Below are 13,397 nucleotides of genomic sequence, written 5' to 3'. Positions count from 1 at the left end.
ATATTTGAAATCTCCTTGTAAAAAATTAACTTAGAAGACACAATTACATTCTACTGAAATTAAATTCAAACAAAAATATTATCTATTGAAGGTTAACATTTTCAGTATTTCATATATATTTAGAAAATAGCCAAACTAGTAAAAAAATAAAAAGGGTCGGAGATATTTTTCTTAGAAAATGTGTATAAAAAAAAAAAAAAAGACTTAACATTTTCTCTAACCTATAACTGAATAAAGTCGGTAAATCCATAAACGTACATCAATGAAGGACAAATCAATTCTGTCAAGCTGAAATGTGTAATGGCAATAACTATGTCAAAAGGCGAAAGTCCACTTTCGGGTGAGATATAGGGATGGGTGAATAATGTTACTGTATTGTTCTTTTATACGTGAAACCAACGTATCAGTGCTCTCGAAAAACCGATTCTCGGTGAAAAAGGTCGAGTGGATCGGTTTATGCTTAATATAGCAGTAGCTCAATTTTCTTTTTTTCTTTATCATTTATCAGTAATAGATATGTATGAGATACTTTATATTCAATTATCGAGGCCTTTTGTCAAACAAAAATTATTTTATCGACATTTTCGAAAAAATCTAAGAATTTTTTTTTTTCAATTTGGTACCAGTTAATAACACACAAAAAAAAAATCATTAAAAAATTCTATCATTTATATCAAACTTTGATATACAAGTATAAGCATTCAGTAAAAATATAAATTCATCTTGAATATTATTTTTTGAGTGAAGGTGACAAAAAATTTGTTTTTGTTGCAAATCAGTACATCGTTCATTTTCCCATTTTTTTTTTTTTTTTTTTTTTTTACTTAACTTTTCACCATTTTTACATAATAAGAAAACTTTTTAGAAATTCGTAAAATTTACCCCACCACAGTATCGATCAAATCCATTTCCAAACTTTTATTTTTTATTTGGTGATAATCGGAGCAAAATCGTAAATTGCGTACACAGTTACAAAAGAAAAACACACATCATGATAAACCAATCCGTTCCTAGTTTACTTAAAATAAAAAAACCAATAAATAAAAATAAAAAAGGTTAATGCTCACAAATGAATACGTTCTACTCTCAACAGTGATGTAAATTGTATAATACATATTGTATAATATTGTATTATACAGGCGTATTATACGTCATGTATAAAAAATTAAAATACAAGTGGTAAAAAAAAAAAAATAAGTGATAATTGATAAATAGTAAATAACAGTGATAAATGATAACAGTAATAAAACGAAGGAGCACGGCCACACAAGTAACATGGCTATTGGTTGGTGGTTACCGGTTAGCATCATGGAAAAGAGATTATAAAGAAAAAGCATCATTGTCCATTATAAAAACTATTCTAGCCATAGACGATAGACCTATTAACTTAAGTTCCATGATTTTAGTCGAAATATTTGTAAATCGTAGTGATACGTGCGATGAGTGCTAAGTTATAAGTCTTAATCGTAGACAATAGACCGCAGCAATGGCATATTCATGGAGGGTTAGGGGTCATAAATCCCCCCCCCCCCATAAACCTAAGATGGTAAATTAACTTTTAAATGAAACATGGTTTTTTCTTTAACGTTTTTATATTTTAGAATTTTGACTTGGAAATCATATAAATAGCTTGTATAAACACTATAAATGTATTATACACACGCTGCACACACATACACATACACACACACATGTCATAATATGATCATAATTAGATACTTTACTACTTCTTTGATAATTTTTATTTGGGAACATATTATTTAGATTTTCTACAACGGTTGATTCTAAATCGGTCGTCTGGTCCCGATAACTGAGATAAAAGCGATATCATTGTCTATATTCAAAGTTTATTTTGGGTATACCTATTGCATTCGTGGTTCGCCGATCATTTAACGCAAACTCGTTATTGTGTAAAACTAATATTTATATAGTTGGTCGTTGCCCGCTGGTGTCTCACTGTTTTACTTACTACTCGTTTATTCGTTTATATTTGATATTTGTATTCCATTATATTTGTTTTATTTTAATTTTACATCATTCTAAGACGTCTAAACATTTTATTATAGTAAGATATTTTTAAAATTTAATTTTTATTATACCTAAGTGATTGAACAGAAAATATTCTAATATCTAATATTTATGTTCCTTTATTAGTTCCTAGTTCCTAAATTGTTATTATTATTATTATAGGCAAATTCTCTAACATATAAGCAGATTAGAAAAATTAATTCTTTTTTTTTACTTGAGTCAAAAAAACTAATGTCAACCGGACTTAAAAATACCGATATCGATACTATATAGTCTACTAAAATATAATTATATTATGTAATATAATAGTAGTCAAAATGATAGTGATAAGATTAAATGTATATATATTTGCTTAACCCCCCCCCCCCAATAAAAAGTTCCTGGGTACGCCACTGAACCGCAGTATTATAATATACTAAATTCTATTAATTCTATTTAATTACCTAAAGGCTACAAGTTATAATTAATTGAAGTTCTTAAACGTTAGTTACTGTTTCTTTTTACTATGGGTCGACCTAATAATATCTAATATTATTCATCTTACATTCTTATTACACTCCGGCAGTTATATATTTAACAATTATGTAAACACCATAACATTTTTTTAAAATACTATATTATACACGTATAATACATATATAATACACGTATTATACAATTAAAAAATAAAATACGGTATTTTTACATCACTGGCTCTCAATAATCATAATATCCAACCGAAATTAATGTAAATTAATGTACGGTGAAATGTTCAAAAGTACCAGAACTCTATAATACCATTGTTTGACTATACATCGCCATTATGTAGATCTCTACCGTTTATTATTTTAACAATTGTCGTATTACAAATCAATCCAGAACACGTGAAATTTAGTATAAGAAATAAAAAATTGTTAGTTCTATCACGATACGTAAATAACCTGGGATATATAATGGCGTATTATTATTGATTTCGAATCTCAATGAATTAAATAAATTTATATCATTAGAGATGACATTTGGAAATAATGGAAATTTGAACTAAAATATGGTAAAGATTGTCGGAATGGGAAAAAGCTGATGGTATATATATTGTGTGTAGTTTCATCAATCATCGGATGCAGGAAAAACATATTCCCACAGAGAATTGGTGCATGGTGTGAGCAGCTTAATTTTTATTGATTACTTTACTTATGTGCCCATTGCAAGGGTTTGCCGTTTTTTTTTTTTTTTTATTATATAAACCAGCCCTGATAATAACCGAAAACCATCAAAAGCGTATACATTAATATACATTTCAAATCCATAATCAAATTTAAACACATCCCTCGAGATATTTTAAATTCGTCAATCTGGGATTTATCGTGGCTTAAACATCACATAACCAACCTAATAAATTGGATGAAAAAGACATATGGGATTAATTTTTAACATACATAAAATTAATGACAAAACTAATATTGTTAATAATTAAAGTCAATCAATAACAATGGAATGAACATTATTTAAAAAATGAATAACAATCTAAAATGGAATATATTCGATTATTGTCAATCTAAGCTCATATATAAACAACCAATTAACGACAAACATTTTAAGGTGCAAAAAAATAGTAAACAAATAATTAATTATAGTTCAGAGTAGAATTTCTCAGTTCATTTTCATACCGTAAAATGTATTTTAAATTATTTTTGTAAAAAAATAAAGTTCAGATTAAAATATCATACTGAACATGATAATAATTACGATTGACGTTCACACTGCATAGGTCTCCTATTATAATAATTATTGTAACCATTGGCAATATTAATGTTACTTTTATAAACATTATGTCATTTTATTCATATATATTTTTTTTTTTTTTGCTTTCTCAATATAGTTATGAATTCCCTCCTCTTCTTACCCATATAAAATGCATATCTACGACTCGGTGGAAAATATGTTTGTATGTACAGAAGAATCGTTATAACATTTATTGTTTGTTAAACATTAAACGATATAGCCCTAGAGTACGCATAAATTAATTTTCATTTTGTTAGTATAATACGACGAATCGACGAATAAATTATTTTTCACAATAAAACCATTTTACCAAGATTTTGTGTGTAGGTTTATTCCTGTCGTTATAGCAATTCTCGTTAAAATTAACTACAAAACACTGTTGAACAATAAACGATCTGAGAATAATAATAAAATGTGTTTAACCATAGCAATGTGTATAGCTTTCTTTCGACAAATTCTAATACGAAACTGATCGACTGGGTATTCGACCAGTAAATATAACACATAAAAGTTACGAAACACACACTTATATAGCCGTATAATATACAATCGCGTTAAATCAAATACACAAGTTTATCGTCCAGAGTATAAAACTTTCAAAAATAAAAATATATCACAATACAGAATTATCTATAACTGTGTAAAAAACATTCAGTATATTAAAACAATTAAAATTGAATAAATAATAAAAAAATATATATATAAAACTTACATATATACCTAATATAAATCTAACAGTTTTGACATGACAATCAATGTAAAAACTGTACGTCGATCGTGTAGGCACCGATTATTGATCGAAATAAATTCAAACGCATTCAGATTTAATAAAATGTTATTGATTATAAATTTAAATAAGTCTTATTGTGATAAGATGTAATATACAATTTGAAATATTCTGTAGTACAATGATAACTTTATCGGTAAAAGACCGTTGCTGAAAAGCAGTCATTGGTTTCTTTTAAGTTTTAATTAGTCATACGTTATCAGACAGATTTCATTACCTTTACTTTATTAAATTGTTTTTTTATTTTTTATAAATTACGGTCCGCGCATATTTGGCTACGTTATTAACTATACGAGCAGCTATTCCGTACATTAAAGTGTTCATAATAACACACTCGTAAAATTCCAAATAGGAACGACTGATAAAAATAATTTACTCTCGAAAGATTTAATACGACATAACCTCCTGACCAAAAATGATCATCCACGCACGTGGAATAAACTGGAAATTAACAATATTCAAATAATAATTACATTTGAATACTCACATTTTTTGGTCACAGTGTTGGTCCTTGATGATTTCTCGGAGGGGGGAGAAAACGCCGAGACAGCACGAGTAAGATGAAAAAAAAATGGAAACAAAACGGACAACCGCCGGACGATAATGTTCCGATAGATTCGATCGCGAGGAATATCCAGAGGTATACGCGCGCGCTCGTCTCCAGAGGATGGTCGCCCTGAACGCGAAACGGTGGACTACCGTTCGCGCCGGCAAGTCGTCCCCGTACACCACAAGCAGTAATTTCCCCTGGCTCCGCCTCCATCGCACGGTAAATACCGTACCGCGGTGACACATAAATACCGTACCCGGAGTCGGTACGTACGAGTAGGGGTTGCGATTTTCCATCCCCACGGCCGAGCGCTCGTCTCGAATCCGTCGGCCGGCGAAAGTTCGGTCAGCGCTTCAAATTCGAACGGCGGAAACATTGGGAAATGGAAGATAGAAAAAAAAAATTAAAAAAGCGTTCGTCGACGGTTCGGTGCAACACATTGGGCTGACCGACGTCGGTGAACAATCGCACTCGAGACTTGGGCGCTTCAGGCGAGTCTTACGCGTTATACGGTGTCCGATCGGAAATCGTTAGTCGCACGAGTGGTGGTGGTGGAAAAGGAGTTAATTTCATAATTTATGCACATTTGACGCATGCCCGAGTATGTGTGTGTGTGTGTGCATCCAAGGTTAACAGTAACTCGTTTCGAACTTTCCCGGAACGATCCACGATTTTTTCACTTATAATATATTATCACTGAAAATGTTCAGGGTCGAAATATCGAACGAAAATCAATTAATAGTATTTATAAAAATATGTATTAAGATAAAATATCATGGTTTTACATTAAATATTCAAACAATTTTCGAACGTACACAATTTTGTACGACTAATACTGGTTATACGCTATAATTTTTGAACTTTTTTTTTACTGAAACGATTAATCGTCAAAATACACTGGACAAACTCGGAAAAATCAGGAATCTAGAAATTATGACAATCATACGTCCCAGCACATTAATATATATACATATATGGAAAATCACCGAATTTCACATTGGATTTCCATAACTTTTAATATTTTACATTCGTTTCAATGAATAACACCGTTTTTAAGTTGAATTCAAATTGATTGTAAATAAATGTAAGTACGATTGTAACGATAGGTGAGAATAACGTTTACGAATTAATTTTATGAACTATATAACGTCATATTGTGTATATTTTATGAAAAAAAATTTAACTAAGCTCATAAACAGTAGATATACTTTACGCTGATCTAACATCCAACATCGCTAAAATATTCAGTAGGATATTTTTAATCTCAACGTAGTGTAACATGCCTCTAGTTTGGTAACGAATAATTTTACCTACTGTCACCTGTTTTGAACTTCGACGTTAAGCTTTTGACGTTATTCAACGATATTCCTTCAGCCGAAAGAAAAAATGAAAACAACAATGAATGAAAAAATGTTATTAATGGTTTCATACAAACCTTGACGCAAGAATATTTGAATACGACCGCGTAAAATAAATGCGTGAAGTGTTGACAATACCGAAATCAGATCACAGAACGCGATTGGTATTAACGTTTTCTTTCTATCCTAAACGCAAAAGTTTGACACGACATCCTATTAGCATTATGTGGTATTGATGTTTCCAAGCTAGTACCTATTTTACAGACACATGTGAGAAGCATTGTGCAAATATGATTAAATTAAATATATATTATATATAAAATAAAAATTGACTTATCATTCATATTATTATTATTATTATTATTATTATTTGGGCAGTAAAAAATCGTACAAAAAGATTTATTTTTTGTAAAATAGATTTTATAAACCTAATGTTTAATCAAGAACACGAATGTAATTAATTTGATTGATTTAATTATATTTATAAAAAATAACTGAATAAGATGGAGGTATTAATGATTCAATCATTTAGGAAGATATTTAGAGTTTAACGATTAATCAAACTATTCTCTTTTATTTTATTTTTATATGTTTGATGTGATATTATTCAAACGTATTACTTTATTACATACAATATTGACTCTTCTTTTATTATTGTTTACTTTAACATTTATCAAATATTTTATACATTCTTACTGCATTGATCTTCTGTTGGCTGATTCAAAATTGACTGTAAATGTATAATGAAAAAAATATACTTTATAGATTTTTTTAGAGAGATATAAAATTATGAAATAGTATAAAATTGTGTAGCTGAAATTTTCAAAAAAATAAAATAAAAATTTTGATTTTCGTTGATATAATAATGAATTTTTTTTTATATCTTGTTGAAAAACTTATTCTTGAAATAATTGTAAAAATAAATTAGATTTTTAATTACATTTTCTAACTACTTAGATAACTTTTAAATAATTTTTCGTTTTTCAATTAAAATATACGTAGATCTAAAATTCTATGATTCAATCTACTGTTGAAGTCTATAATAATTGCCAAATTTATTTTGTAATTAAATCAAATAGAACTTAGTAGGACGTATAATACCTACTTGAAATTAAATAACTTTAAAAACTAACTATATAAAAATGGCAGAATTTTATTCTGTTAATAATTGGACGTTATGAAAATACACGTAATAATTATTTTTGTTTTTATTAAATAAAATAAGCATATTTAAATAATAATTATTGATATAAAAATCATTCATTATTTATTGAATGAAAATTGTAAAAATATTTTAACAGTTGAGAAAAATAACAGATTATGTTTGTGATATTAGAACTATAATAACTATAGTACTATATTTCTGTTGTATAAAGAAAATAGCTGCAGAATATCGTATGATAAAGAACAAAAATACTATAAGATTATATTATATTTATTTAAATTAAAAAAAAAAGTTTTGAGGATTCTATGAATAGAATTAATTTTTAGTGTGTCCCATCAACAGGACTTTATTACACATTGATGTGTAAAATTACTAATGATAAATTAAAAGTCATAAAATATAAATTTTGATTTCATTTTTATTTTTTAAATTACATGTTTATTGTATATTATTATTATTTTTATATATATGTATTCAATCAATGGCGTAGCCAGGAAGGGTTTTGGGTGTTGTAACCCCCCCCCCCCCATTAGTTTTTATTTAATATTTTTTTTTTAATTATTAAATTCTCTATATGCACGGCGTCGTTGATAGTTGACCGTAGTAGACAACTGATGGTGACCAATTATAGAACAATAAATTACTCATTTTGTGTTGTTCCTCCCTAGCTGATTACGATGCATACACATATGGTGCGTTCTTATTTGAAAAATGGTACATAATAATATAATAATTTGTACATAATACATAACATCATATTGATTATTACACTATCGATATTTCGTGTTATCAATTCATCATGTACGAAAATGGTTTTTTCTCTCGTCAAAAGCTTGTATTTTTTTTAAATAACCCAAAAAAAATAATGTTTTATCCAAATCAATAGGACGTTTATGTTCTTCATCAACCCATAACCGTTTGAAACTGTTATGTCTAACAAGATGGGTAGATCGACATGACTCAATAATTATTTTCCTCGAGTTATTTGATGCAATAGTTGATAGTTTATCAGAAATTTTACTTGGTTTGATAAGGATGCTTCATCAGGAGCATACTAATTGCTATGTGCTATAAGATAACCAGAATTTATACTAGCAACTTATGTATTGGGACATGTGTTGAATTTGAATTTACCATTAAGTAAGTTTATTCAGACAAAGAATATAGATCTGGTTGAAGCTATTCATTCCGCTAATGACGTAGTAAATATAATTAAACAACTAAGATTAAATGATAAAAGTGAATTTAAAATTATATTTAATAATGTAAAATCTAAATGTGATGCCTTAAACATTGAAACATCTATTCCTCGTACAACTAATAAGCAAAAAAACAGATGCAATATCTAGGTTGATTTGCTTGAGGATTATTACAGAACATCTTTATTCATTCCATTTATAGATCATTTTTAAAATCAATTAAACTATTGATTTTTATCTCATAGATCTATAATTGAAAATGTTACGTTATTTTACCATCATCCAATAGTATACAATACGAAGAAAAAAATTAAATTACTAATTCAGTTAGTTGAAATGTATTAAGGCGATTTAGATTGCAGTGTGTTAGCAACTGTGAGTGTAATTAAAATTTGGCAACAAAAATTTACAAGAACTAAAGATTTACCATATTTATGATACCAAAAAATGTTATCGACACTCTTCAAAAATGTAACATATCAATTTTCCCTTCTATTTTCAAACTTTTAAAGATTTTAACAACTCTCCCAGTTACAACTGTTAATAGTTAACAATCTTTTTCAACATTAAAAAGATTGAAAACATATTTACGAAACACCACATACGAAAATAGATTGAATGGTTTGACAATGATGAATATACACAGTGATATAATGATAAACTCTGATGATGTCCTAAATAAATTAACGACCTATACGAGAAAACTACGGTTGATGTAAATTTTAATGTAATTAAAATATTTTTTGACTTTTAATGCTTTAAATAAAGTTCAAGAAATATTAAAATAATATATCTCCCCATTGAAAAATCCTGGCTACGCCACTGTATTCAACAACTTCAATCACAGTAGAAACGTTAACTTATTACTTACAGTTATTCTTTATTAGACAATTTTACAATTTAATAAAAATCAAACTAAATTTTTTTTTTCAAAATACATTTTTTGAGATCCAACGTGTTAACGTAAATATCCAATGCAAGACAAAATTAGCCTTTCATTTAAATTATAAGCGATGCTTTACTTTGTAAAAATACCCACAGGAAATTGTTATATATCTATAATATTACAGTATGAGAATAAATTATTGTTTATTCAACACTATGGAAAATGTTAAAAATATTTTAATTAAATTCTTTCATTTTACTAAACATTGTATCTCATGCATTTTCAATTTTAGATATTGAATCTGATTTTCAAATGTTATTCTCATGAGTGATTTTAACAACCACTACAATTCCGTTTAGCTTTCAGGTTATGAAAAGTATTGTTAAAAAAAACACACATAAAAGTAGATGTTAATATCTAAAATAATAAATACCTTCAAAGTTTTTGTACTGGGTGTATTTTTTCCCAGTAGATTTAAAATGAGCACAAAAGGAAAATAGAAAATAAATCTTCCATGACAATATTTATATGTGATCAGACAACACTATTCACAAAAAAACAATTCAATTGCATTTTACACTTCATAAACAAAATATTTATTTTTTTTTTTATCAAAATATTGAGAATGTGAATCATCCCAAATCCAAAATATCATAAATTATTAATTTATTGATTAATGCACTGCTGAGGTCAATGACATGATAAACAGTAACATGGCGGTAACTATTCGAGGTTGATAAATGTGTGTTAAAATTATGGCATAAATTATTGGTAGTAATCATCGTTATACATTTATATACAAATGGCCAATCATTTATTAAGTAAAACAGAAGAATAAATACCCCGAAAATTCCACCAACTTTCGCCATCTTTAAACATTTAAATACATGAAAAGATGTTCACAAACCCATTTAACGGTTACGGCAGCTTTATTAATTGTATAAATCTTTAACGAGTGATAAGTGATAATATATTACGTCTATATTGTTTACATTTTCCGTTGCGTTCTGCTTGTTATTAATATGCTAAAAATTAAACAATAATTTCCACAAAACAATAAGCTCGTTACTAGTTGCTTATAAACTATCTACGCCCTTGTATAAATAAATAACAAAATTGTTTTTAATTGTTTTTGTAGTGACGTTCAATTATTTTTGTAATTATTCTAGGCTATTCTAAGTTATAACTGAGCAAAATAATTATAACGAATTAGCATAACTTGATATTCGTTGATATTTACATGAATAAATAGTCCCAGAGGTCAATGGCGTTTAAAACAATGATTAATAATCAGTTGCGAACAAATATAACCTATTTAAAACATAGGTATTCTACTTCTGAGAATAAAATAATTTTCAAAAAAATATCAAGTTGGTTTATTTTTGAAGAAAATTACTATGAAATCCGTTAAACCGTAGAGTTGCACCTAACCCATAGTAAATTTGTTTCTGCAGCCTAAAGGATTGCAATGCTGACACAAATAGTTTAATAAAACAAACTATTAAACATCAACATACCTTTAAATGAAAATTAATTGCGTCAACTATAGAGTTTAGAGTCCCACAGGGTAGTGACCTATCCTCTGATTTATACAATGTTTTTCACCAGACATCCCACAATCTATTAACACCCTTTTTTTTTCTATATACGCCGATCACACCGCTATTCTCGCCTCTAGCTCAAATCCTAACCAAGCCTCAAAAACATTTCAGAGTCATGCAAACAAAATCGACACATGGGCTAAAAAATACAAAGTTAAAATAAATACCGACAAATCTTTGCAAGTAATTTTCACCCTGAAGAGATCTTTTCGAAAATGACCACAATTAATCATGGAGAAAACACCTCCATCCCTGTCAGAACCGATATAAAACACTTAGGTATAATATTAGACAATATGCTAACCTGGGGTTCCCAATTAAAAGAAAAAAGAAAATTAGTGAATAATAAACTCCATCTCCTCCGTCCCTACCTCAACCATAAAATACCTCTTAAAAACAACCTACTTATATATAAGTCAATCATATGACTAGTTTGATCTTAAGAAATCGCAATCTGGGAATCCTGCCAAACCTCCTAACATCAAGCTAATTCAAGCATTTCAGTCAATTCAGTCGTTGAGGCTATTTACCAAAGCTCTGTAGTACGTCCCTAACTAATTTAGCATTCCTAATTGAATCATACATAGCAATACTTTTATATCTCATGCATTCTCATATGTTCACTACCACCCTCCCGAAAAATCCACCACGTAGATAAAAATTATGTAGAGATCTACTTTATTAATGAAAAAGGTGTTACCAATGAGTTTCTTCCTCAATATGCTACCCATGTTGATATTATCAAATAAATATCGAATTTGCTTATTGTAATAATTTTTCTGCATATTCTGGATTGACTTTATACCTATAAAAATAAAAATATAGGATTTTGTCAGATTTAAATCTTAGTCGTCAAAAATTGAAAAAATGTTTGTAACTTGTTCATAAACAGCTTAACGGAATTAACTTAACTTCGTACCGGGGGTTTTGTGTGCCACAGATCAACTAGGACGATTTAAACGCAACAGCAATTATAAGATTTTAGCCACCAAATATCACCAGAATTGATAAACTTAAACTCAACTGTTGATGATAAATTGATATCTTAACATTTTCATTTTCTTTTTTTTTTTTACGTACATTTCTATAGTCGATGAATACTATAACAATATTTTTTTATATTTATTGCGTGATAAAATAAATATTATTATAATATTAATAAAATATTATTATTCCTCGGTAACAATATATTGTTATTGCCATCGCAAAGAAAATATTGTTTTATAAAATCGTTCGTTACTTCGAGAAAAGCAATACGACAATCGTATATCAAGAAGTTCAATTAAACTAAACCCTTCGTTTGTTTCAAAAAAAATAAAAATAAAAAGTAATATATACTAACAAATGATTGTTCAGCCCAGTGTAGGTATTCGTTATTGTCGCTTTCCACTACGAACACAAACCTGAATCTAAAGCAAAAGCTGTATTTGTCACGTACAATTTATTAAATTTATGTAATTACGAAACAGTTGCGTACACGTTTATAAGTTTGTACCACAGCCGTTTATCCTTTGATCTGTGCCGCTGTACCCAAAGAACTAATCCGAATGATAAGAGAAAACGACGTGAGTCAAGAACAACGGCGGCTGATGCGACATCAGCTGCACGATTTTTGAATTTTGTACCCGGTATGGTACACTAATATTTTATTGCCTTTTGCTTTTTGTGCGATTTATTTTTGTTGTGAATTCGTACACAAGTGCGATTTTTCATGAAAATGTCACCGTTAATCGGACTGATAATATTATTTTACATTTATCGCTTCATTTTATTGACCTGTGATACCGACGCCTCAGTTTAAGACTGCAATAACTCAAATTATGAAACTACTGGTTCAATAATGAAATTAACGACCTTTAGAGGTAAATAATACAACTAAAAGTTATTGCGTTATAGAATCGAAATTATCGTAATTTTTCAAATAATATCACGTAAATAACTCAATTCTGAATATTTTTGAGTTATTACTGTCTTGAACTGAGGCATCGATATCTCAATCATAGTTTTTTTGAGTTATTGCAGTCTTGAACTGAGGCGACGATATGTTATGTTACCTATAAAA

The 13,397-nt window shown here is 28.4% G+C and overlaps 1 protein-coding gene across 6 annotated transcripts in view; it reads right to left on the bottom strand.

Annotated features, from left to right (window-relative positions):
• The window catches only part of LOC112680892 (ras-related protein Rap-1b), a 162,531-nt gene extending 156,950 nt beyond the window's left edge, over window positions 1-5,581 (bottom strand). For all 6 annotated transcript variants that reach the window (XM_025551121.1, XM_025551119.1, XM_025551120.1 and 3 more), the window contains exon 1: window positions 5,064-5,581. The gene's annotated coding sequence lies outside the window, so the exon portion shown is untranslated. The remainder of the gene's footprint in view (window positions 1-5,063) is intronic.
• Window positions 5,582-13,397: the final 7,816 nt, after the last annotated feature.

The sequence above is a fragment of the Sipha flava genome, unplaced genomic scaffold (assembly GCF_003268045.1).
Source record: "Sipha flava isolate LNK unplaced genomic scaffold, YSA_version1 181_pilon_pilon, whole genome shotgun sequence".
NCBI classification, from domain to species: domain Eukaryota; kingdom Metazoa; phylum Arthropoda; class Insecta; order Hemiptera; family Aphididae; genus Sipha; species Sipha flava.
The sequence above is the reverse complement of the archived record's forward strand: the minus strand, read 5'-3'. Positions and strand labels throughout refer to the sequence as shown.